Source organism: Corvus kubaryi, unplaced genomic scaffold (genome assembly GCF_017639235.1).
Source record: "Corvus kubaryi isolate FWS band 111438036 unplaced genomic scaffold, C.kubaryi_AGA036_p1.0 133, whole genome shotgun sequence".
Classification (NCBI taxonomy): domain Eukaryota; kingdom Metazoa; phylum Chordata; class Aves; order Passeriformes; family Corvidae; genus Corvus; species Corvus kubaryi.
This window is the reverse complement of record NW_024580667.1, coordinates 35,419,651-35,447,479: the sequence shown is the minus strand read 5'-3', so window position 1 is coordinate 35,447,479 and position 27,829 is coordinate 35,419,651. Positions and strand designations below refer to the sequence as shown.

Below are 27,829 nucleotides of genomic sequence, written 5' to 3'. Positions count from 1 at the left end.
GGAGGTGACTAAAGACTTCGCTCTCCTCTGCAGGGTCACATTAGAGGCTGGGTATTGAAATGGATTGACTGTTGATAGGATTTGCCATAGTGGATCATGCTTTCAACTGTGTGCTTCTCTTCTAGCCTGTTACAAGCAGGCAGCCTGGACACAAAGGCTGCATTGAAATATAGGTTAGCTTATATATAGCACAATAGGTAAAAATAGCCTCTGTTTGATGAGAAGTGTGATCTGAAAGTGTCACTTTATTGTTACCTGCAACATGGATCTGTTCAAATCAGAATCTGTACTGGGGTGTTCCACAAGTATTTTTCAAGTATTTCTGGAAATTAAGACTGGAATCAATATATATGTAAAAGTTGAAGAGATACATTTTAAGAGTTTGAAGCTTATTCTTTTGCATTGGAAAGTAGATGAAGTACATGGAAGAGAGAAAATAATAGCCCAAAGTTTGCTGTTCCGTATTTCTTCCTTCTGGAGTGTGAATATAGATTGTTGGTTAGAGCTTTAAAAGCTGACAGAATACATTTAGAGATTTTCAAATTACTTTCGGATTTGCAAAAATCCAGGACATGACACTTCAGTAGAGTTTAGAGATTATAGACTTTATTTTTTTCAACTATCTTACATTATTGGTCAGCTTCATCTAGTTCAGTAATTGAAAGACTATCAACGTGGCAAAGCAAGCTGAAGTTAGCAGAGCAATGGGAGAGCAGGCTGACCTTGTAATGACCCTGAGTTTTTTAACTGCAGTGTTATATTCATGCTGCCTGTATTGTCAGTATTTGAGGGACAGAGATCCCTGGGATGGTTATAAAAATACCATCATTACAAATGACAACTGTTCTCCATGCAACTGTTCTGCTTTTCTGTCCATGCATGCAGGGACGCCACAACCATGTGCTGGATGCAGGTTTTCTGTATATTATAATTCTTTTGCATTCTGATGGGTGTTCAGTCACCAAACTCAGATATGCCTTTCAAGGTAGTCAGTAATCTGAAGCAATTTGATGGTGATCCAGGTGTGTTCTGACTCTTGAGGCTCAGAGCAAGGACCTCAGCTAAAGACAGAGGAGCAAGTGATTCCCAGTAGAAATGGGCATGTCTTGTCAGCTTCCATCTCAGTGTCATCAGAGGCCACGGCACCTGGGAGAGCTGCTGAGATACCGGGCTGTGTCCTGGCTATGATCTGGTGAAGCACTCTAATCCCACAGCTCTTGCTAAACTGGGAGATACTGCCAGCTGCAAACAACATGAGTGATGACAGTGACAAAGAAAAGGCTTTTCTGACAGCTCATTTAAACATCCAGCACTTCTAGAGAATGTACAACAATGTTTTGTATGCTAGATAAGAAATAGTGGTCTGAGAGGCTAAAACGCTTGTGATCTGTTTATATGAGCACCACAGTCCTTGCAGGATCTAACAAGATAATTAGATAATAGGCTTCCAGCAGCTGCTTTTGTTATACCTAGTCACGAAAAGAGAAAGAGGTAGCCTATAGCATATCAGAAGGGGACGTAGGAATAAACGGAATGTACAGATACAATCAAAAGGCATAGGTTATCGTGGAAAGGACTGCACATACCAACCCTAAACATTTTGATTACTCAGCATTATGTTTTTGGCTCCATGAGACTTATTTTATCAGAGGACAGAGTGACATAACCAAGCAAATTGCTCTCAATCAGGGAATATCTAAAGGCCAGGTTTCTGAGGCATTAGAAGTCATTCCTGACAAGGCAAAAGACATCTCTTGTCCTAAATGCTTGTGTTAGTGTGAGTGGTTTTTTGTTTGTTTGTTTGTTTTTAGAAGAACCAAATGGTAGTAGTAGTATAGATGAAAAAAACCAAAAAAAGTCATCTGCTGTCTTTGTCTTTATATCGCCTTCATTTCTGCATCTGCTGCTTTTTCTTATGGAACATTTAATTTTCAGAGATTAGACAAAAAATGAAAATACACTTAAACACTGTTTAGCATCTTTTTTTTCCCCAAAACCTCCTTTCAGGCTTTCTCTAGTTTCGTTGTCACAATTTTGCTTATTACTATCCATTTATTAGCTTTTCTTCCATTCCATTCAAAACTCGTATGCATAATGCAGTCTGTCTGTAGGGTCCTTATTCTGAGTATATTTAAATCTCTCTTAACTGAGTTCATGGAAAAGGAATCTTTGAAGCATATATTTATTGCGATTTTGTTCCATTTCCCTTAAATTCTTTATAAATTCTTTGACTAGCTTTAGGTTTTGACTTCTTTTAAGACAGTAGGTCCTATCTTGAAAAACTAGGAAGGCTTCCCACTTGTTGTTAGCCTTCATAAACTGACAGCTGAACACCGAAGCACTGTTGAGGCAAATGGGAGCACGACTGAGTTGTTTCCCACTGAAAAAAAAAGAATGGCAATGGTGCTCCAAGACAAAGCTGTTCGGGTTATCATGATAATTTTTCTAGCAAGCAGAGTTGGTTGAATAGAATTACCAGCTGCAGACACAGTAAATGAGGCACAAATCATGCTCAGTAGGCTGGATGGTTTCAGGGAGGAGGATGAAATTTGCAGTGACATTTCTGCATGTAATAGAGCAAAGCTCTGGTCTGTAAAAGAAGTGAAGGTATCTGCTTGCAGGTCCTGCCCCATGGTGAAAGCATATAAGAACTTGGGAAAATTACAATTGTCCCAGATCTATGACTGTACTGATTTGCTTCAGATAATTAAAGAAGCAGAAAAAAAATGTGCCTTTTTTCATAGAAATAATTTGTTATTTGAGGTGGCTGATGTCACTGGGTAGCTACAAAGCATGCCTTGTCCCTGGCGTCTCTAAGAGCTTCCTTTTCAGATCCAGAATGATACTTTGAAGTTTGTGTCTCTGTTAGCTCCTGTCTTAGGTCTGTCAGCTCCCTACAGCAGCTGCCAGATCTGACCCTTGTCCTTTGGACAGACTCTTGTTGATGGGCCACCTCTTGTCCAACTTGATCATACCACCTCAGGAAATCATTCGTTCCGTGTCTGTTTGCCCTGCAAGCATTTACATTACTTTGCTGGGCTGAGCACAGGGGGCAACTTTCATTCTCTGTAGCCTGTCCACTCAAAAATGCTAATTCAGAGTAGTCTGGCACTGCTCACCTGTTATCTTCAGCTCAGATCACAGCTCTTGATTATTTAGATTCACTTAATGGCTGCCTGCCTGAGTTGTGTCTTCAGCTCTGTGTGTGAGGATTCCTCTGGGAGCTTTACTCCATGCAAGTAAGATATACTGCAAGCTTTATAAGAGGCCTGTCTTGTTGCCTGTATTTTGTGTGTTACAGCTCCTCAGGGATTCAACTGCAAGAGCTAAGTATTACTGTAGTGACTTACAGCATTCTGATGTTATGTATAGATCACTTAATTACATTTGAATGCCTGAAGACTTAAGAGATGCTTCCCCCATTCGATTTTTTAAAGCCTATGCCCACTGTTGGGTAAGTATCATTTGCTTCAAATGTTCCTGCACATACTGTAGCCTTCCTCAAGAGCTGCGTGAAAAGATGATATTTTTTCCTGATCTGAAGTTGGATCACTTGGAGAAACATTTTCTGCATGAAATGAAGAATTGTTCTGCATCATCAACAAAACAAATTAAAATGAGATTTTTTTTCACTCTCTTAATCCAGTACACAAGAAGGAGCATTTATTTCAGTCCAAAAGTATAAGATCTAGTCAGTAGATTATGTGAGTGTTGTTGTTTATCCACAAAGACTGTAGGGGGAAAATGTGATAGTGAATGCTTGTCAGTGAGATCCTTTTCTCTTGGAGAACTGAGACAGAGCCTAAAGTAAAAATGGCATTTTCTTGTACTTGTGAATTTTTTAAAAAAGTCTTTTAAAATGTGAAAGAATTTTAAATAAAACTTGCAACAGCAGGTTGTAGTAGGCAGGAATGTAATTTCGGGTTTAAGTGTGATGGTGTATTTTAAAAAAGTACACCCCAAAGCTGAAGAATTACTTTCTCTCAAGCACAATAAAAGGAAATTTGCTAGTAATATGGACAAAAATCTCACAAGTGCAGCTGAAGCAAAAATTGTCATTGACCTTATTGTAAAGATACAGCAGTGTTTAAAAGTGTTCCAGGCAGGATTAATTCCCACTTAGAAGCAAATTTAAGGTTTAGAGGGGGGTTGTTGGAAGGAGACATACGTAAATAATTGCCTCCTGATCTGGAATTTCCGCTTGGTTTCTGGCCAGCTGGAGGAGTGGACGTTTTGAGGCAGGACAGCAGTTGTTACTTTTTCTCATCGTTAACAGTCAAGAAAGTTTGTCCTTTGACTTGCAGTTAACTGAGAAAAGATGTTGAATGGTAAAAAATTGAGCTGTCCTTGAGTATGTTCTGTTTATGCAGCAAGCTGCATCTTTTAAATGAGTTATTTTAGTCATTAAAAATAGTTACCTTTGAGGGGAAGGAGGTGTATTTCATCTACATTGTTTCATTGCATACGCAAGACGTATTTTACTACACATTTAAATTATTATGTAGCATAGTATTGATATCCCAGACTTGCTGGTACACTGCATGCCGTGATACGTGTGTGTACACGTGGCCACGTTCATAGCTCTGTAAAATGATGAGGCCACTGTTAGGGATAGGCCTTGCTGGATCAGGGCCTGGGGAACAGGTTGTCTATTAGCGCTGAAATAAATATAAGGGACTTTAAATTAAAAAAAAAAACAACCAAAACCCAACTTGGCCATTTTCTTCAGTGCATGTTGGAGGAATGTCAGGTTTGGTTTGTTGTGGGCTACAGGTGCGGCTGCGTTCCACTCGCGTCAGCCCAAGTGCCATCGTGAGCTGTGTGCTGGGAAGGATCTCATAGCCCTTCCCTCCCTGCTGAGCCTGGCTCCCATGCCCTGGCTGGCCCAGCAAGGCAGGGGTGCTTCCTTTCTTCCTGGCTGCCAGGGCCCCCAGGGAACCACCAGCCCCGGCTGTCCCTGCCCATGGTCTGGCACCCATGACAGCCCTACCTGCCCCAGACATGCCCCAGTAGGGCTGGTCTCCCACAGCCTGGCATGGCTGTGGGCCCCCTGAGCTGGGCCCCTGACCATGGAGGAGCTGTTACCATTTTCCTCCTTTAATGCCTGGTGGGAGTCATAGGAATTGAGGTTGTTTTCTGTTGTCACACAGTACTTTCAGTGCCCGGAGCCCTGCTTCTGCTCCCTTCATTTACTCTGAGTCAATGTCTGACTTTCTCCTGAGCAATTTCTGTTTAATCCTCCCCCTTAGTCTTCAGGAAGAAGTTGTCTTTCTCCACCACTACTCACCTCCCCCACACTCTTTAAATGAAAACTCATTCACTGGCTTTCCATCCCTAGCAAAACAGAGAGAAGTTTAAGACAATTATTGAAGATGTGCTGCAGTAAATAAAGGGATTATCAATAGTAGAATTAAACCTTGGTGAGTAAAAAACTCCATGTGTGGAAAAATTAATGCCATGTGGGTCTCAAAGCCAATTAAAATAAATCAGTGACTTCCATGAGCACTACTGTCTGCTGGTAATCAAAGCTGTTATTTTAGTAAAAACTCTGATCATTAAACAAGTTCCTTTCTAATTGGCAAGACACCATTGCAGACACACTTGTGTCTGCAATAGTCTACTTATTCATTTTCCTCATTTAGTTCTATATTGTATATATCATGGATTCTAAGAAAAAAATGTACCGCAATACTGTATATTGTGGTGTGACAACCTAAAACAAGTAATGAACAAGAGATGCGATGAATGACCACCTCATTACAAACCTTTATGTCTTCCCCATTGTTCCATCCTCGGGAATAGGAATAATGACCATTTAGGCTGCAAATAATGTGCTTACCCAATAAATTGCGATGAGAAAAGTTCTTCTGTAGGGATCTGTTTGCTTATGCCTCTCTGCAGGGCATAATGCATGCATAAGATCCTACATAAGGAACACACACTTTGTTGTGCATAAGATGTATGTAGTAAATTTTATCTATGTCTGGAATCCTTCTGTTATTAATGAGTATAATTATTAGAGTGTGTGAGCCATAGCTGCCATTACCACAGGCAGCAGTCCCTCACCCCCAACTTCACATCCTTGCAGTAGAATCATCCCTTTAGCAGCAAATTCAGATTTCCAGGTTTCTTCTTCTTTCCATCCCATCTTTTCTTTGCCCCATCACCTGTCCTAGCTCTGCCCTGTCCACTGCCCACTGTTGACTCTCAGCCTAGACATGGGTGGTATAATGCAGTTTGCCAGTACTGCATTCCAAACCGTATTTGAAATGGTTTTCCTCTGTGTATTTTCCACTTCTTCCAGGGCCCAGTTATCAATTTGTGGGATAAGCAGCAATTCTTTTTCAGCTTATACTTGGGGAGTCATAAGTTTTTGCAAGTTGTTTTCATGTCATGTTAGATTTTTTTCAAAGATATATGCTTTTAAAATGTCATTTAAAAAAAGAATGTTCTAAACAATTTCTGGTATTCGTCCTTCAAAAGCAAACTCACAGAAAGAAAGTTGTCTAAGTTTTTTGTTTTCTCTTGGAATTGTAGACCTGTGTGTTACAACTTACCTTGGGTACTCCAGACTCCTCCTGATGGTTATGTGTCAAAATACTCTGACCGTGAAAGTGTCAGGAAAGATACACCCCCTTCAGAACACTGTATGTGAGACAAGTACTAAAGAAACAGTTTTCTTACAACTATGGGAAAAGTCAGGAATGGTGCTGCAGAAAAAGAAACCACTGTAGAAGTGATTGGCCTGTGTATGCAGGAAGTGCTAACTAACCATTTTCCCTTTTCCCTGTCCTTCAGGTTTCTGATTGAGTAGAAAAATTAGTAGTACTGTGAAAATCAGAGGTATAGTGGGTGGCATCTTCACTGGTGCTCATTTACTTGTTGCACTAAGGCCATACTTGTTATAGATAAACAAAATGTTGACTTTTTTGAACATCAGAGAGTGTCAACAAGTAGTGCTCCATTAGCATAGTCAAATCCAGAAATACTCACTATTTCTTTCTTTCTCCTGAATGTTTGTTGCATGTTTGGAGTGCAAATCTTGAGAGTGAGCCAGCCTGGCTCCATAAACCTTGTGAGGGGTCCAGTCTCCAGTTCTCCCAGACCTTTGTCTCCTGGCCCCTCTAGTGGATGTCTGTGTAGGCAGTGTGTCTTTGCAGTGGGACACGGTGTCCTTTGGTGGAGTGTATTGCAAGACCTGAGAGGTAATTTTAGCTCCAACAATGGCCTCGTTTGGTGCCAATCTGATAACAGCCATCCTGGTTTACGGAGATCACAATCTATTTTATGCTTGGTGTGCTGTCTGTCTTTTGCATGTTAAAAATGAAATACTGTTTATATAAAGAAACAAAGTAGAAAAAATAGTTTTATTCCTGTTGAGAACTTGTCAATTTATGTTACTAAATGTCACGTTTTTCCTGCCTGCAATCATTTTTTTGCTTCGTGAACTTGCGGGGGAAGCACTGCACAGCATCTCGTGGAGAGGAAGCTGCTCATTCGCTGCCCTGACCTCAGAGTGTCTCCTGGCAGCCTGGCCTGGGCCTGCTTCCTATGGGTTTTCCCACTGCAGAGCCTTTCCTCTGGGGACCAATCACTCTGGGCTGGTGCAGCTTTTGCCTCAGGATGCACAAAGTCTGCTCAGTCTCTGCACAGCATGGGAGGTTTTTAGAAGCTGTTTGCTGAGTGACATCAGTGCAGTGGTTTCTCTGCTCTGATGGGGAGAGCTGAGGGTGAGTTCCCAACCACAGAGATGCAGCCTCTGGTGGTCTTGCCACCCATCTCCAGCTGGGTGTTTGGCATGACATGCAGTTGCTGTGAGCCAGCTGGCCACACCTCCCACATCATCTCCAGCTCTGCGTGGAAAATCACTGGTGGCACAAGGCAGAGGAGAACAAGAACAGCAGTGCAGAGGGTACCTGTGCAGTTGGGTTCCTGGGTACCTTAGCCAGGTCCTAGACTGCAGTCTTATTAAACCCAAATTCTCTTAATCCTTCAGCTCATGCTGCTGTATCTATAAAGCACCATAGCCTATTCATGAGAAGAAAAGCCTCCAAAATCTTATTTGTACACTTAAAGTCACTCCAACCCAGCAGCGTGCAGGTGCTCTTGCCTACTCCCCCAATACTCTGAGGTGTAGCCAGACAGTTTCTGCTTGTGCTGCAGAAACAGCTGGTGAGCAGGTCTCATGCTTTTGCACCATCATTTAGTAATTAAAGGCTAATCTTACAGCTGCCTTAAATGGCAGAATGGAAGCTAACTCTGCCAATCTTCAGATTTTTTTTTTTAATTAAATAGATTACAGTGCAGCATGCCTTGAAAATCCCCTTTTCAAACATGTTCTTTGCTGTTTGCTAAATACATATCCTGTGGTGTTACTACATATTGATGCACTCACATCTTTAGATCTTTATGATCTTTATTATACCTCAAGACAGATACATGAGAATATTTTGCCAGTGTGAAGGAACGGCATCAGTGTTACAGGTCTGGAAATTTAGAGTCTCAAATTGCATTCGTGTCAGTAAGAGCACAACATTTCTTTCACGCCCCTAAGGAAGAGGAAATGAAATTGAAAAGTCTTTACATTTCAAATATTGAAAGATGCTAAAAGGGCTACCATGAATTGCCTCAGGGAAAAAAAAAAAAAAAAAGACATCCAGTCCTTTTTCATATAACTGAGCATAATTATTTAGGTATCTAAACCCATTTCTTGTTGGACAAAGACTGCAGGATCAAGCTTTACAGTCCCTTATTGAAAGTCTGCCACAGCACCAAGGTGTGATGTGATGAAATCAAGACAAAGAGCACCTAACATGGCCTTTATCTTCTCTTTTTTGGGGGGGGGATTGGGTTTGGTGCAGTTTATTCCTCACCCCTCCACACCAAGAATAAATTGTCAGAGGTTTCTTAGTCTGCCGAGTGCGATTGATCTCACAGCAGTATGTGGTGTTTCATTATTTTCTTCAGTACTCTTAAGAAGGTCTGTAGGAGAGGTGGATTTACTGTAATGGCAGCTAAGTAGTTTAACTTAATCCTGAGTAAACAAACAGATGCTCTCACCAAGGACCTGGCATCTGGGGCTGTCAGCATTTATTACTGCAAGGCTCAGAAGAGATAAAATCATCATTAGCCTTCACAGAAAGATCATGGATATATTTTGAAAGGCATGTACTTCAAAGCACAAACTAGCCTCTCAGAGAAACTAGTTTAGATACTTAGATGCCTGTATTAATAATGACACAAGCAAAATGCTTCTTTCTTCACTTGATTTGTGCTTCAGAACTCTCATTTTACACATTTGTTGTCCTTCCCCATGGGCCAAGGCTGAAATTGTGAGTTTACAGTCGCACATATGTGCATTTACAATTGTGTGACTTTGTACTCAAAGGTTTTGTCTATGGCCTCTGCCGAAATATCTCCATGAGGGAAACTGTATTTAGTAATTAACTGAGGTTTGGTGGGGTCTGGCCATCTGGCAGCATGCTGCTGTTGGTAAGCAGGCTGGAGTGCAGTGCCCACAGACTACTAGGTCCAGGGGACTGTGTTGAGTGTCATTGTTACAGACGACTGCATGAAATACCAGGGTCTGGGACTATTCAGGCTTTTGGACCATCAGTTGTACCTGTATCCATCAAAAACCCTAAATCCACAACTACACATCTTGCTTATTGCAGTAAGGTAGTGGGTTTGTTTCCCATTTTTCTTGTTAGTAGCTTAAATAGTGAGCTTCAAACCCAGATTTCATTCCAAAGAAAGGAATTGTAGCAAATTGCATTGCACAAGTATTTGAAAGAATTTGTAATAAAAATAATAGGTTTAAAACTTACTCTAAGTATTTCTCAAAGGGGGAACCCCAGCCCACAACACTTGGATTTCAGCGAGTGGACGAATGCTCCTTGTAACCCTGAGCTTAAGAGTCATTACTGTAGTTCCAGTGAGAGGGAAAACGTTTTCTGAAGGAATCTCTCTTCCTCCAACACATGCGAGCTCCCTCTTTTACAGTAAAGCTAAAACTTTTGGGACTCTGCTAGGAACACTTGTGCAGGAGGATTGTTGACTGCTGCTGATTGCACCGTGCATTGCTGCAGCCTGGGTCAGAAAGCTGCTCTCTGTGTTTTACATGGGAAAGCCAAATACTCAGTGAGTGGAACTTTATGCCGTCCCAAGGCCTCATCTTCTATTCATAGCTGTACTTCCCTAAAAGAAACACATATATATATATATATACACACACACAAATATAGATACATCTCAAAATGTGTGTGATATGTTCAAACTGACTTCACAGCAAAGTTTCCCAGTAATATATTAGGTGAGTGAGTTTTGGAAGGGTCAAGTTATCCACAAGAGGGAAGGATGACTTTCTGGTCAAGCTTGTCATGAACAACTATGCTTGATAGAGTGGAAATTATTTTTATTATGAATTCCTCCAGGATTAGGCATTAGGATTTTTTTGAGAGAGTATCCGTAGCAGGAGTGTGGGTACTGAAAAATGGCTTGGATTCAAAAATGTCTCACTGCATCAGTGGACTTTGGTTCTTGCTTTCCTATTAAATTGAAATTAAAATTTGTTTCTGAATTACCTCTTTCAAAGAATGACCATAGCACAGACATATTGAATTGAGCAGATCAGAACAATTTGGATAAAACATTTGGAAACTGTGAAATTTCCTCCCAACATTTGAGAGCTTTCCAGTCTGTGTTGCTTCTGTTTTCTTCTTGCTCACAGTTGGCAGTACCTTATGCCAGGGGTGGTTGAATTAAAGTCAATAGGCTAGATTATGTCCTGAGGACTTGACCCACAGTAATTGTGGTATGTTGCTGGGCAACCTCGCAGGACTCCCAAGGAATGAGCTGTGCTTAGGGAGCCACAATTTACTCTTTTTTTTTTTTTTCTTCCAAGGGTTTTAGCAATTTGTTGCCAGTAAACTTCTACTTAGCTTTGTTCCAGTTCTTGCACAGTTCTAAACCTTAGCTGTTCTCCAGCTACCTGTCCTAGAAGAAGCAAATGGGGGCCTGTTCCCCAGTCCCCCACACGCTTATGTTCCAGCAAGCAGCTGCTTAGAGGTCTTGTTCAGAAGCCCACCACATCAAAATGAATCTTGACAGCACCGAGTTGCTCATTAGTTGTAAAAAGACAAATTACAGTCTGGGTTAATGTTATGATAAAAAAACAGACTTTTTTTTTTTTCTGTGCCTACCAAGGCAAGCAACTTTTTCATTTTCCTTTGAGTGAGTTATTTGCATTAAGTTCATATTCTGTGGTTCTTTCTGTTATGAGCTGAAAAGAGCCAGTTCTTTCAAGGCCAGATTTACTGCTGAGCTTTGCGAGGAAAATAATTATTTTCAGAATAAAGTGACTTTTATTTCAGATCAGCGTGTCTGCAGCAGGAGTGGAGCTACTCCAATTTAGTTTATTTTTCAATACCTCTTCCCATTAACTTCTCCATATGAAGTGGGCATCCAGTCTAGCATTTTTCAGGCATTGTGCCACCACCATTTAAATTGGATGCTCATCAGAACAGTTTAGAGAGCAAACCAGCGCTATGATTAGAGAGTTATGACATAACTTACCATAGACACTTATGATATGTTACAGGTGTTTGTCCACAGGCACAAATCAGTATTGTAAAGAGCTTACAGGGGAATCTTTTAATTTTCACAAATAATAAGCAAAGATTTTTAAGCCTTTCATATAGAACCATAGAATATCCTGAGCTGGAAGGGAGCTAGCAAGATCACTGAGTCCAGCTCCTGGCTCTGCACAAGGAAATGCTTGGACAGAACTGCTAGGCTAAGAAACAGTTTGGCAATGGGGCCTTAAATGTTTTAAAATACTTTTGCTGCAAATCCATGGTACATGCTATTAATATTCAGAGGGGAAAACAAGTCTCTGTAATATTAATGTTCTTACTGTTCACATGAACTCTATCTGTTAGGACCTACAGGTAGTGACTGCTGTGAAGCTGATTTTTTGTTCTGTTAATGCACAGAATTCCATGTCTCCTGTCTCTGTGTAAGCTGCATAAACTTGCAAGAGGTATTGTAGCTCATAAGAGTAAATTTTAAAAACAGCTGCTTTGATGATGGGTATGAAATTTGCGCCTGCAAAAGGTGAAATCTCTCCACTGATGTCTTTCCCTTGAGAAGCAGTACCATTGAACTGCTCCAGATGAGACTTAGTAGTCTTGGGGGCCTTCTGTGTGTGAATTTTACTTGATAGCACACTTTTTGTAGGTCTTAGGTAAGTCACTCTTTGGGAAGGTGCAGAAGAAATCTCAGGAAGAGCCTTTCCCAAAGAAAGGTTTGGAATCTATAAATGAGTAGTCAGGAGGCTTTTTGTTTAGTAATGCTAGAATTGCCAATTCTAGTTTAGTCTGCTCATTTTTTCTTTGCAAAACTTTGTGTTTCTTGACTTCAGTAAAGAGGAAGTAAATAGAAAACTGAACGGAATGAAGGAAAAGATATAAAAAGACATTTTAGGCCCTGACATTGGCAAATTTATCTACGCAGTAGAGGAAAGGACTACAGAAGCACTGATAGTAGAAATGAACTGTAATTAGCCAGCTCCATTGAGGGAGGAGTTGGGGGTTTCCTTCCCCTGCACCAACTGCCTGAAGCTGAGCATGTGGGAGCTGTTGTTCACTGCTCTGATCTCCTCCTGAAGCACCACTGGTTTTGTTCCTTACAAACTATGGACTGCTGTGACTCTCTTCAGCAGCTGGCTGTTAATCATTATGGACTCTTATCAGGTTTGGGTTTGGGAACCTGTAAATAATCAAACTGGGGTTGCCTTTAGCTGTGTCTACCTGTCGGTCACTCATCCCCACTGTCACACAGGAAGTGGGGAGCAGCTGGCCCACATTTCATAGCAACCTGCTGTCTCATTGCACTCATGTCTGCTATATAGTGCTTGAGCAGGGAGACTGATGAATGTCTTCTTAAATGGATGCAGTATTAAATGAGTGTGTGTGTAGTGGAGGAGGGCAAGAGATGATCATTCATTGCTCAACTTGAGAATCTGTTTAGTCAGTCCTAACTTAGTCAATCCTAGTACTACAACACGTGAGTGAAATACTTGGGGAAAAAGCCCTGTTTGCAGGTTGCCTGCAGGCTCTTTACTGTTGTATTGGTTCCACACTACTTTCCCATCACCGTTACAGTCTGTAGAAAACAAAAAACCTACATGACATGGTGCAGGATCACAATTAATAGTCAGGTAAGCAAAAGCTGCACGTGTGGTTCTTCCATCATGACATCTAATGTGCTCCATGAATCCGTCATCAGGCAAACGCCAGGCAAGTCTTGGAAGGCTGTACCACATCTGAATTTGGCATTAAGAGAAGTACTGCTGGAGTGGAGTGGCTGGATTTGGTGCATGGAATTGGAGAAGATAGCTGACTAATTTGCAGATGTCTCAGAAAAGAACTGCAAGAGTGAGTAAGGGAAAAGAGGGAAAAAAAAAGCTCACTGCAGAAAAAAGGAAATTGTTTCATAGAGAAAGCCTGAAGTGGTGTTTGTGTTGGGGTAATAGAGGAAACAACACAGTGTGAAGTATTCTACTGCAGTGAAGGAGAGGCTGTGCTGGCGTGCAGGTGAACTACAAGCAGCAGGTGGACCTGTCCTAAACATTGCACAGGGATTACTCAACAGCAGGATCAGAGGTAACCATGAGGATTTGGGACACCTGTAGAAAGAAGCTGCAATTGGAAGTTAATTCCAGCCATCCGTCACAGTTTTTCCTTATGCTTCTTAGAAACTCGTTCCCGTCACTCTGAAGTGAACCAGACCTTTTCCAACCAGTGTCAGTTTATCAGAAGTTCACAATTACATCCATAAATTCTACTCCGTATTTGCTTGGCAGAACTCTTCTGCGTTGTCTGGCTTCTGCAAGCTTAAAATAATTAATCGGTTTCTTGCTTCCAAGACTTCAGTCAAGCTCAGATTCACTGATTTGTGATGCCACCAGATTCTGGAGTGTGAATCCATCTGCTCTCCATGCAGAGGAGAAATAAAAGAAAGTACTAAGTTAAAAGCTTGGCAGCTGAAGAAATACTGGCAGCTGAAGCTTCCTTGGTGGTATTTCTTCTCATGTCCATTCTTTCATGTATGTAGGTCCTTTCTACTTCCATGTATGTAGGTCCTTTCTCTTTTCTGTGAGACTTTGAACATTTCAGAGAAGATAAACTGGAGGAGCAAAGTAAATGCAAAGTAAAAGTAGCTGAATTTACAAAGTTTGCAGAATGATACAAGGGTTTTTTTGGCCATATTGGCTGGAAGCAGATGGTGATTGTCCCTCTGAAATCTGCTTCTGGCTGTTAGTTTTGGAGACCTTTCTTGATGGCCAATGTTTGAGGATTTTTTTCATCAGAAAATGATTTGGTAAGCTGCTGCGTCCTACTCACAGTACAGTATGCATATCAGCATAGTGTCAAATCATGCCTTACTACAAATTTGTTGGTATCGTGGCAGTCTCTCCTAAGAGACTGCCCACACAGTGTGTTAACAAAAGAAAAAAATTGCATAAAGTAATCGGGACACTTAAATCTAAGGGTGTGGGGAAGCAGATGTTTTGGTGCAGCCATTACAAATTTAGTTCTGATTAAGGTAGTTTACAAATTGCTTGACACTAAATTACTGCAATATTTTTGTTTTGCTTAGCTTTTTCAGCATTTCCAGAGAAGTAGGGAGAGTGTTGTATTTTATCGGTGTCTTCCCTGTGATTTTGCCACAGAAGCATTTTATAAGTTACATATATTTTTCTTCCACTGTCTGAGATGTAGATGTGTTAGTTTATCTGTGCAAAGGTCCAAGTTAAAACATCTCTGAAGCAGAAGGGGATTCTTCTGCTCTGTTTTTAAAGCTGTGGTCAAGGAGGATTTCAAGGGCATGATCTCCTTCATCATTTGTAAGCCTTTCCACTCTGGAGAAAATAATTTTAGAGGAAGACTTTAATAAAATGAAAGATATCACTCGATCTTGTGTTGCTTTTTACTGGTTCCTATTAATCTGGTGACATTTTAGGAATACTACCTTTTTTCACTTATTCTTCTCTGATGCATTTCAAACTCAGGCCAATCTTAATGCAAACTAACCTTACGTGTAGAAGTCCTTGCCTTAAACTTATAAGCTGCATGAAGTCCAGCTATGAATGAGACAGTCTGTTTCTCTACTTCTATTACTCAGTGTGAAAATAAATACAGTAATTTACTTATCTCTATGATAAGTTGGTCAACGGTGTGACTGTTTGAGTAAAATACAAGCAACTTAATTAATTGTATCCTGTTACTTCAGTAATAACCATGGACAGCAATTGTGGTTTATCTAAAATTCTTATATACAAAAGACAAATGGAAGGTTTTGTCATTTGTTGTTGCTAGATTTTGCCGTACAATAGCATGTACATTAATGGAGGAAGGAGTAGAAAGGCGGGTTTTAATTAAAACTTTCCATGTTGCACCAGGATAACTTATAACTGCTCATAGTTCAGTGTGTGGCCCAGAAGAGAGTTCATGTGAGCATCAACACAGCAAAAATTGAAGCTGTCTCATGCAGGAATGCTCCAAAAGACACAGTTCACCCAAAAAAAAAAAAAAGAGTCAAAGTTAGATACTGTTGTACAAGCTCTGTACAGTGCAATCAACATTGGTGAAAGTTTGTGTGCCAGTATAACTGGATGTGAGATTAAAAATATTACTTGTGTGTGCAGAGCACCTAGTGACTGGGAAGAGGCAGTATTATAGACAAGTTTTTATGTACTGGAAAAGTGCAATTTTATAACTGCTGAAAGGACTCATTCAACTAGCTGAAGAAGTGAATTAAGAAAGCAGAATGTGACTTTCATGATAGTTCGTGTCTCAAGCTGAGCAAACTTGCAGAGCTCATTTGAAAACAAATTCTCTAAGCCCCAAAACACTCCTCTAAGCCCCAAAAATTTAGCACGAAGCCCAACCTTTATCTCCAGCGAAACATTTCCACCTTGACCAGAATACCTGCAAAATTGACTTTCCTACTCTTTCCCTTTTCAATAAAAACCAGACATGCTGAAGTACAACAGAGCAAGGTGAGAGTGACTCTGAGAGAGACACCTCCAGATACATTATGGCAACCACACTTTTGATTTGGAAATTAATCAGGTGTTTATGAGTTAGGGTAAAAGTAAACTCCTGTTAATTAGGAAGAGAATGGATTTTTAAATTAATAATGGCCCACAATTAGCATACGCCTAGTGTAAGATCTAGCCGTAATTTTGAAATTATTGTTTGCTGATGTGAAAAGTTGTAAAGGAACAAAAAAGTGTGGTGTTTCAAACTATACAGCATTATCCTGGAATTTCCCCTTTATCTGTTGTATATTTCAGAAGCATTGCCTTTACTTATGAACTTGTACATTAAACCCTCTGCCCTCAGTGTTACAGATTAGCTACTGCTTAGGACACTGGAAAAACACAGCAAAAGAAAACAGAAGAATCTGCTGTTTTCACTTTACACAGTGTGAGTTGTGATGCATGTAGGATGTCTGTCATTGTTTAATACTTTCTGCATTACTGTAAGCAGAGTCATCTTGACAGGAGCAAGAGCATGTCTGTGCTGCATCTGACAGCAGAGTGTAGCCTGGTGAGGTGTGGAAACAGCAACAGCACTGTGACTGTGGCAGCAGTTCCCACTCTGTGTAAAAGGAGTTGTCCTCCTCAGAGAGAATATCAGCCCACACCTCTGTGTTCCCAGTGGCACATCTCTTCTGGTGCCCTAATTAGCTGGGCTGTCATGTAGGTGTCACACAGACATATCTTTATCTTGAATTGGCGGTGACTAACATCACTGTTTCCCAGTCATACAGGAAAATAAAAAGGCAATTAGCTCCAGTCATAAGTTTGTTCGATGACTCCTACAGGGTCCCTAATCCTGAGAATTTGTGTAGCTCCCACCTACTTAGTTCATGCAAGAAGCTGTATTAACTTCTTTTGTATTTCATGTGAACAGGCGGCTGTTAGTCTCAAATGCTATGTGTAGTACTGGCAGTTCAGGCTGAGCAGCTCTTTGTTCTTTTGGTAATGACTTAATTTTGATATTTATGAATTTAGATGTGGTGACTAGTTCCCACAATGATTTTGATTATGTGAACTACTGACCTTGGGAATATGCTTCCCCAAAAAGTTAGCTTTCTGTGCAATCCTCCTATATCAGCCTTGATGTTTCCTAGGTGCCACTTTGCATGAACAATACTTTTGTTCCTGTTAGGATGGGGAAGGATGTACAAATAACAAGTTGAGGTGAGATGATACTGAAAAAATGAAGTCAGTTTGTTTCTCAGAAGATGGTTCCCTTAATTTATGGATATAAACAGTAAAATTAATATGACTGCTTGTTCTGGATGTTCTTTCCCCAACTTAGTTAAGTACTTGTAGCTCTTATTGCTTTCACTGACAATTGATTCTGATATTGCTCCAGTTTTATGTGAATTTCGAATTCCAAACTAAGACACCTTGTGAAATTTTGTCTGAGTTGCTTTGATTTTACTGTCATTCCTTCTTTGTTTACATCTTCTTTGTAGGAGGTATTTCTACAAAACAGGTGAACTTTTTGTGCTGAAAACTGAGATTTTTTTTCCCCCCAGTGCACCAGTGAAATTTCCTTTTGCTCCACATTTTGTCCCTGCAACAATTGCAATAGAAGATGGAAGCACTGCATGTTCCATTTTTACAGTCTTGCTGTAATGCCATTGCTTCGAGGCATGTTGTGAAAAGCTTACCACATCCTTGTTCAGTGCCTGGATCTGTATTCCCACAGCAGAGAGACAGACATTCACTCCAAGTGTAAGCTTTGGTCTGGTGTTTAAATATAGCACAAATATTCAGAAGGATTTTTCGCTTCTCATGCCCTCCTACCCTTGAGCAAATCTCTTGTGTTGCTTTCCAGATGTTCTTCTGAGAAGCAGAGGGGAATAAATGGGGTTTGCATGATGGGAGATAGGTTGTGGGGTTTTTTCCATTAGCTCTGCCAGGCTACCTGAAGTGCGAGATCTCAACAAGTTAGATGGGCTTCAAAAGTGGGATGAAGGAGAAGACACAAATATTCCATCAGTAACAGAATTTCTTGATGTCGCCGGCTTCAAACTTCTTTCATTACTCTTGTTCTCCACGCAATCAATAACCACTGGTGCAAAGGTGAAACCTGTAAGAATGAAAGATCTGTAGGCTTTGCATAGGTCATTTCACATTTTGGGTTTTCACTTGAATTTGTATGTATAGCTAAGTATAAATGTGAAGATTTAGTTATGCCAGTCCTGAGAGTCTAAAGGCATGCATCCAAACCTAGCAGTTCAGTGGCAGGCTGCAAGCATCACGAGTTGTTCTGCTGTCTCTGAGGTCTTTGCAGGGAACAGTGGAATACTAATGATGGGAACAGGACAAATCCCTCCAGAGCCAAAGTGGTTCTTCAGTTCACTGTTAATTTCACTCTTTGAAAAACTGGACCCTTTCCTTTTGGACATACACTGATTGTCAGAAAAATACTTCTAAGATAATACTCCTGCTATCTGGTTTGTTCCTCCCTGCAGTTAAAAGAGGTGTAATGGAGAACCTGCTCACCTGCACTATCCTGGCTCCTTTCTTTTGCTTCCTCACACATTTTTACAGAGCCTGAATTGTGCGTTGTTAAGTCTTGAGTTTTTCTCTGACTGTATCTATTTGCTAAGGTCATTGATTACTGGTGGTATTGCACAACATTAGAATCTGAGTTGATACACAACACACTCATACATTTTTCCATGCCTTTTTTAGGTCAGAAAGGTGTGCCTTTCAAAACAGATAAGGCTATGCAAGACTGCTGATTTTTGCCATAGTTACAATAGGTCAGAAATAAAATATTTGCTCAGAACAGACAGGAAGGGCCCTGACTTGCCAGTGTAAGTTTTTAGCTCATTAAGAAATTTCATATATATGCATTTAACTCTCTTTTTGTGTGGATACTGTGTTAAAAAGAGTCATCTGAGAGTCTTAGGCAAGGTGAGCACTGTCTATGTGAAGAGGAATGAAAAGGGTAAAGCAGAAGTTGAAAGAAAAGAGCATATTGGATGTTGCAGATGGAATTAATAATGGACCTGGGTCAGAAATAAGGTACCAAATTTATGTTTGACCTATAAGAGGTTCAGCACAGAATCTTCATAGTTTCTTAAGAGCTTTCAAGATTTCCCTTTATTTCCTCAGGAACTTGCAGTTTGCAGCAGCATATTGGAAATGTGGAGTAGCTGTTTTTGTGGCTCTTTGCTGTATATTCCCAGAACACCTTTACTGAAAATGAGGATTTCTGCAATGAATTTACTAGGGGCTTTCCTTCTGTCATTTCCAAAGTTAAAGTATTTTCCAAGTGAAGTGGTAACTTAAGTCAGATGAATGCTTCTTTCTTTGGATCTGACCCTAAGAGGTGTTATGTGCCATTCATTTCTACTGACTCCAAGTGGGAGCAGAGAGTGCACAGGATCTTGCCAATTCTGGCCTTTAAATTGCAAATGAGTGTAGTGCTTTTGCTGTTCAACACTCAGGGATACCCTTCTTTTTACAGAGTTGCTAATTACCTGGTTCATTTAAAGTAGTACTATATTGCTGTGAATGCAAGTTAAGCCTTCTTTCAGACCTGATGCTGAACTTCCCAAAAGCACAGTAACCTGATGTCAACCACCTGATGATTTTACATCCAACTCATGTGAAAAACTGATGGTTTCAAAAAGGCTCCCCACCTTTTATAAACTGTGTTTGACAAAGCAGCTCTAACACCATGGTATACGTGCTTGACATACCTAACAATTCAGATGTCAGAAATTTCATATGGTGGAATTGGTAGGTACTAAAAGATGTGGAAGGTGATGGTGAAACACCACCTTCATTCTCTTCATGCGTATTTCTGATAAATTTGAATCTCTACTTCCCTCTAGCTGCTGTTCTGTCTCTGTGTCCTTATTGTTGGGGGGCCAGCAGAACTTCTAGGTTTTTTCTCACTTGCATGCTAGGTCCTTCCCCCTATAGCTGTGTCTTGCCACCTACTGTGCCTGCGTCAGTCATGCAGCTGTTGATATTAAGCAGACGTAACTCCCAGCTGGTTTGGTTTTGACCACCGTGCTCCGTCAGCATAGCAGCAGCTGTGCCATTTGGCACCTTGATAATTCCATACTGTAGCTCCGTAACTACACCTCAGAGCATTCGGTTTACCTCAGACTCTGAAGTATGGCATTGCATTGATACATGCTTGGCTTAGTGTCAGTGAAGGTATTTTTGCAGCCCTGAGAAGCCAAGAGTAATCCTAGGCTCTGCAGAATTAGTGTATTAGGTCCATGCACACAGCATGCAAAGCCTCTGAGATGTTCCCGGTGAGTTGAATTCCCATGCACCTCAGAGGGTTTTTGTCAGAGCACTGCCAGGGTGACTTGCAAGAGTGAGAACTGATCGTGCAATCCCTGTTTGGCAGAAAATATCTGTGGTAGTATAGGTAATCTCACATAGCTGGCATTTAGATAATTTCTGCTCTGCTGCATGCTTGCAAGTGATTTTTACCATCTCTTAGTTGTTTTAAGTGGAAGACAGAACTTTCGTGAGTTCAGTCACTGGATCAATTCATACAATTGATCTTTCTTATTTTCTGCTAGCTTAGCTGCTTAATTTTCTTACAGTCACAAATAAAATGTGTTTAGAATAAGCCTAAAGATTACTTCATCAGAGAGTCAAATGGGGCTGCGAATTTACAACAGTGAAGTAGGCTATACCTTAGTAACATTGTGAAAGTTGCACAACGGTAAGCAAGCACATCAGAGTGGATCAAAATTTATTGTGTAGTTTCTAGATTCTTCTGCTGCTTAAAATGGTTCAAAGACCTAATGAAGGCTCCACAGATTAATGAAAATGTGAGTCTATTTTGCACATGGTCATTAGGTGGAATATGATTCATATCGCTACTATCCCTTAGTACAGTAGTGGCCTGCTAAGTTTAAAAAATACTGAACAGATTAGTCTGTTAATTTGCATTCTTGGTGGAAGATTCGACACATGATATGTAAGTGTATGTATTGTAGGTACCATCTAAATTTCTCTCTCCATCTCACATTTGGTCCCTCTGGATTAATGGCAATGCAGCATGAGGAAATCTGCACTCTCTCTCTCCTTTGTTAGCCTGTGACTGGGGTTTATGAAGTCTGCCCTGCTCTCTACCTGCTTGAAACCTTCCAAAATGGCTTTTCTCTTGCACAGCGTCACAGCCACAGAGTTACAACTCTGTCCTGGTGCTCAGTGATCAACTGATGATCCTTTTAAGTTTGAAAGTGTCTTCTGCTTTGCCAGTAGGCTTACTTTTGTGAGAACTTTTTGGCCTTGTAGAGAGGTGTGCTTGAGAAAACAGGCACCTGGGGAAGTTTGTGCAGCCAGGTCCTGCCCCGGGGAGGAGGTAAAGGAGCCCGGGTGCCTCCTCTGCTGCAGGCCACGTGGGGATTTGAGTGAATAGGTGGAAATACCTGCTGTTCTAGGGACTGGAAAGTGTCCCAGCAACTGCATGGTTTCAGGCATGCCTGCTTTGGTATGCCAGCTCTGACCTTGAGAGCAGAGAGGAAAGGTTGCTGGGATGTGCCAGGATCCAGCTCCCCAGGAGATTGGGAGCACAAAGGAGCCGGGCCCCTTGTGTGGCTGGAGGGTGCGTCGTGCTTTAGAATAGCTGGCATTTTTGACACTGTTGCAGCCCTGAGTTTCCTACAGCTAATGAGATCCCGGGTTCAGTGGCGGGGTTTCTGTGTCTCCCCACAGCGAGGAAGCCTGGTACTGCCTCCTGGTGCATGTGGGCTAAACTTTGAAACATTACATACGGGGCTACAATGTTAAAAGGAAAACAGCATGGCACGGTGATCTGCAAAAACACCTTGTAAGAATAGCTTTTTTTTTTATGAGATCTGAGGCTGTGGCTTGAGGGAATACTCTCTTTGCTGTGCTCATGAGAACTGAGTGAGGCCACAGGTCCAGTGGTGTTTTCACTCCTCTCCATCCTGGCAGCATGACTGCCCACAGCTGATGCTCAGCCCTGCTGTCACAGCCACCCCACAGAGGGGGGAAGCATGGCTCAACCTCCCCTCATCCTCCCCAGTTGTATGCCTTGGTCTACTTAAAAATATGAAACAACATAACTGGTCTAATTAAAAATAAATAACACTTCCTTTGCCTCCTTGCAGATCATGCCTCAGGACGAAAGTGTGCCATATAAATTCAAGCAACAATGGTTGCTTGCAACTGGTGTGGGTTTTGATGCTGCAGCCTGTTTGAGCTACTCTTGTCCCCATCTGGGTTTTTTTCCCTCCTCTTTCCCCTTCATTTATACAGGCCAATTACCAGTGCAGTCATTTCTGTAAATTGGGTGCTGTTCCTATTGATCACAGAATTGATCAGGCTATAACCTAATTCCTTCATGCTTTTCCTGCCCCTGAGGTCCCTTTTGGTTAGCCTGTGCACTGAATGGCTCAGTGGGTGCAGATGACAGCAGCAGGGACAGCTGGAATGAGCCCACTCCTTTCCACGGGAGGTCAGAGTGGATGTTGGTCTGCCCTGTTTGCAAGGTTCAGCCTGGGGAGGATGGTGATGGGTCATGAAATACATGAGAGAGATTGATTTTCATCATCACTGAAAGCATATGGGTGACTACATCCAGTGTGGGTCAGATCACATGGGTTCATATCCTTAATGAAAGATTTTTTGTGTTGACCTCTACTGCTAATTAACTTGGAAAAGTAAACTGAGATGGCCCAACTCTTTTAGTATTTTACTAGATTGATGATGCTGGTCAAAGCAAAAAACAAATAAGTCCTTTATCAGTATTATTTTATGTTTACCTTGTGCACATAAGTGTTTGCTGAGCTGCCCAGAGCTTGTGAGAACAGGAATGGGATGCGGAACACATTCCCCTCATAGCATAACTGCTTCAAATGGTTGTGGTAGAAGAGCTGCAGAGCTCTTTGCAAAGGGTCTGGCTTTCATCAGAAGGGTTTTTTTCACCTTTTCTTAGCACTGTGTTCCTTGATTTAATATTCCCCACCTATTTACTCCAGATGCTTTTGTTTCTTTCGGAGGGAAGCAAAGAATCTCACTGGCTCTTCTACTTCGGTTTTGAAGTTGTCCCCTTTTCCCCACTCACCTTCCAGCTCATGGCTTGTACAGGTGTTTATGTATGAAGTTACTATGGGAACACTTTTCTGATGAGGGGTTCTCGTTTTACGTATTCAAGAAGTAATTACTTAAATTTACCTTGGTCACATGGTCTGCAAATCGTGTTTTACACCAAGAGACTTCCTTTCGATCTCTCAGATACCTCAGCTCTTAGATAAGAACCAAATTTCCATATTCTTTTTCAGGGGTGTTTTATTTGGTCTTTTTCTAAACTCCACATTAGTAAAGAAAGTTGAGGAGTTGAGATAGAATGCTATTTGATACCTGGAGTTTTGTCTTCCTTTGGAAATATGCAGCTTTGTATGTTTAAAACTCAACTGCAATGCCAAAGAGGTTGTCCCATGGCAGCTTCAGCAAGGATCTCTAAAAATTGCAAGTTTACATTCACTTAGGCTGTTTCTTAATTTTCTTAGCGCTGTGTGGTGAGTAGTTTTGTTCTTCAAAGACCTAAGCACTTTGCAGAGTTCATATAAATCCCAATTGTAAAAAATATTGTTATTTCTGAATACACTGGGCAGGGAAAGAATTTAAAAGACTGTACTGTTTCCCCAGACCAGCAGCCAAAACACCTTCTTAGTTTGTACACAAGGGAGGCTGGATGTAAAAGATGTCAAGGAAGTGATGTGTGTGGATTCCCAGAAGCATTTTTTGGTTATTACTGCACTGTAAGCTAACAGTTGTTTCAGATAAGGTGGTGGCAGGAATGTCACCTATTCACAGTCATTGCTTCATCTGCCTCTTGAGTTTTTTCTTTTCTTTCTGCCTGTGTTTCTGCAAGTACTAGTGTCCTTTCTCTTGTAATGCCTCTTCCACAGTCTCTCCTAGAAAAGTTCTGATTTAGGTGAAAAGAGAAATCACAAGCTGTTAGCTGATAAGGGGAAATTTAAATGATGCACTAATCTCCTGCCCTTGCCCTTGATGCTAGAGAGGTTTGCATTTGGTGAACTGTTAAAATAATCTGCTCTGCCTTTATAGAGTTTGTTTGCATTTGTTGCCACTATTAGCCAGGAAAACCTCCTATATTATTAATAGTATTTATTTGGTTTTGCCATGGTACTCAGTTTCTTCAGCTCAAGCTAAGGGTGTTTTCAGTTTCGTGTTTTGGCTTTTCCCTTCTTTTTGTCTAAATCTGCAAGGGATCAAATCAATGCACTTGAATTTTGGGTTTTGTACATTTTATCTTTGAACAGACATCTGCTTTTCTTGTCTGGATAAATCTGGATGACTCAGTGTTTGCTTGATAGGCCATGTAAATTTTTTTCATGCTGAGAGAAGAGACTCTTTGAAATATGATGATTTTATTCTGTTGATAAATTTGCAGTATTATCTTTATCACTTTAAGAATGTTGATACTTGGTCAATTTTTGTAACACTTCTGTTCAAAACTAGGTATCCTTCATGTCAGCCTTGTGGCTTTTATTTTGCAACTTCTTCTACAAAGGTGGACTACATGTCTTGTGAATGTTTATATGTGTATACTTTTTTATGTGTATAACAATAATCGCTACATCTGGAAATTTTCTCTGGGCCTTTGGGGGTTTTTTGACACTGACAAGCTAATTACTAGCTTCCTGTGGTTTTCTTCACAGGCTTCTGGGCTAAATAAGAGATACCAACTTTCACCAGGGGTCTGCTGTTTGCCTATGATATGGTTCTCCTAAACTCAGGGGAACACTGAGATTTTGCTTCCTTAACTGCTGGTGTTTCAGTTCAGGCAACTGATTTTCTGTTAAAGCAGTGAGGCAGTGATAAGCATCTCTCTGATGTTTATCCAGTAGCTGATCTCAGAGTGAATAGACCAAGAAATGGAGCCTAGTCCAGACCAAATCACTTGAGATGCCTCTGGTGGTGCAAGTGCAGTTGTGTTGAGAGATGGAGGTCATCTTGATCTGGTAATTTCCTGTTACCATTTAAAGCCATGGTGTACCACTGACATGTATGTGTTTGTGTGGATCCAGATACATATCAGCAGAAAAAACAGCCAGAAGTTTTTGATCACTCTTGTTCTCTGGTTCCTGGACTCTTGGAAAATCCTCAGTTCTCTCCTTAGTGCCTGAAAAATAAGGACACATCCCTTTTTCTCTTTCCATCCCCCAGCTTTTATGGATGGATGATTGTAATTACACATTGACTTACTGATAGCGAAATTCAACACAGATGAGTACAGTTGAAGGGAAGTCACTCGGCCTTTCTCTCTGACAAGGCATAAGCAGCACTTTGAAGTTGGAGTTTGGAATGGGAATGGGTATTTATTAACAGGAGTGCAGGTTGCGCTCCCCACCCCGTGAAGTCGAGGGCTGTAAGATGCCAGATGAGCTGTGGCAGAGCACTGCTAATCACAGACTGCCCAGGGTAAGCGTGTATAGATTGCCCTTGTAAATCGCTCTCAGAAATCCTTTTAACTGGGTGATGGGCCTGAATTTTGTTTTATGACATTTGTTCTGGCAGGTCAGTAACTGTTTATGGATTTGATGACATTTCTGCTGTCGCAGGTGTCCTAACAGAAATATGTCTGTTTGCTTCGTTGTCCTGAGAAGCCACGGGCATTTGGCAGAAGGAACAACCTGCTGGGATTTTTTTTGAACTGAGTCACTTCCCTTTGTGGCAGTTGCTCTTTCTCAGATGTGAAGGCAAGGAGCATCCCAGTGGAGAGTAACTTACCTGGGTGTAAGTCAGCAACAAATGAATGTTTTAAATATTGTGACAAATTCAGTGTGTTTCATTGCCTTTACACTAAAATAAGATTTCAAGATTTTTGAAATGGAGGTCACTTCAGAATATTTCTAATGCACCATTATTTCTGGAGGGTTTTGTTGGGTGGTTTTGGCGGGGGGGGAGGGTTGGTCTGGGGGTTCCTTTTGTAAATAGTAGTCAAACCTTACATTTCTTACAGAGCACTTACTGTAGACAGTATCACGCCATAATCTCCACTTACATTACAGAATGTGGAAGTATATGTCTAGAGGAACTTGCTTGACATAGATCTTCTGTTCCCTTAAGGGCTTTAGATTTGTGAGGAAAGATTTTGATTATGTTTTTGTCCTGCCAAGAAGTTTTTCAATTTTAACATGCAAGTCATGGACTCTTGCATGTTAACTTAAAATAAAATCTTCTGAGTGTACATTTCTCCCATTTATACCATGTGCAGAAACAGTCCTGCGAGTCTTCTAGGGTAATAAGATTATCTGCTGCTCTGGGAGAAAAAGTTTGCATGAGTTCATTTAGAGAAGGCTGCATTTCCAATATGATGTGGTGCTTCAGCCACCAGTGCTCTGAGATTTGAAGAGCCTAACAAACAGGATGGTTGTATACAAGTGCAACTACTGACATAAACAGCTTTGCTGCGTTGTTTTGTTTTCCCTCCATCCTAAAACCATGTGTTTGATTGAAATAATCATGTGATGGCCTTTTATATGTATTACATAGCCTGCCAGACCCATGCCGGATCCCAAGTCCCTTTCTGGCAAGCAGCTTGCTTTGCCCTCTTCTCACAGCTACTCAGAGCTGTGCAGGGATAGAACTGTGGCACTCCAGACTCCTGCAGTTTTCTCCCTGGGCCTTTTCCACCAGAAGTCCTGGGATGGGACTGAATATGCTGAGGTGCTCAGCAGGGATGCTTGCATGAGTTTGATGTGTGATAGGGATGTCCACATGCAGGTCAAGCAAACAAGCACCTCTCCAGTCAAGACATAAAACTGGGGAGAAGCTGCAGAAGCTTGCCTGGCTCACTGCAAGAAAAGCTCTCTGCCAGAGCTGTTGTCCCTGCTCCATTTTCCTGGTTGAGAGAGAAGTGGTCCTCACAGAAGAACATTTGATGTTTGTAATGTCTGTTTCTGAGATGAGTCCAGAGCTAAAGAACCATGTTTAAAGCTCTGAATGGGTCAATATCAATCTTGGGGAATCTGATAAATTCTTATTGAGGTCAGCCTTTCTTGGGGCAACCTGTGCAGAGCAGTATTTTAGAACCTGTGGAGGCTTAATAAGCCAACCCTCTCTAGCTGGCCTACTTTAGGAATTTTTTAATAGAGCTAACAGCAGACAGCTGATTTTTATGTTTTTTTGGCAGGTAAACAGCTCTCATGGCAGCTTTGCTTTCCTTTTACTTAGCAAGATAGTGAGTACCTGTTGCAAGGTATCCTTTTGCTGGCATGGTAAGGACATCGGAGGAACAAGGGGTGCTTTGAAATTCTTTCTCTCTCAATGTGATTCTGCCTCTTTTCCAGCCTAAGTACTGCAGAAACCGAGCAGGACCGGGGTAGGCAGATGTTGCTAAAAGCGTCTAATCACAGCTTCAGTCACTGGAGTACCTACTTGCTGCCCACTGTCCTGCTTCATAGACTATGCATTTTCAAGAGCTTGAGCCAGATTTCATAGACCTGAGCGTCAGACAGAAAAACATTTGCTGTGAAAGGCGAGGGCACCCTCTTCCTGCCTGGAACAGCCTGAGCTGGTTATGAGCACAGAGCCGCTATTGTTCTGCCCTGGGAGATTGTGCTAAAAGCTTTGAAGCAGCGTTTGCATGTAGGTGTCAGTTTTCTAAGAAGGTTTTTTTTTTTCTTTCTTTGTTTAAGAAAAAAAGGAAAGAAAGTGGAAGAAAGAACCCTGAACCCTCACCTCCCAACCTTTTCTTGGCATGGC

The 27,829-nt window shown here is 41.2% G+C and overlaps 1 protein-coding gene across 5 annotated transcripts in view; it reads left to right on the top strand.

Annotated features, from left to right (window-relative positions):
* FARP1 (FERM, ARH/RhoGEF and pleckstrin domain protein 1) overlaps positions 1-27,829 on the top strand; it is a 204,294-nt gene that overhangs the window by 73,255 nt on the left and 103,210 nt on the right. The gene's annotated exons all lie outside the window — the stretch shown is intronic.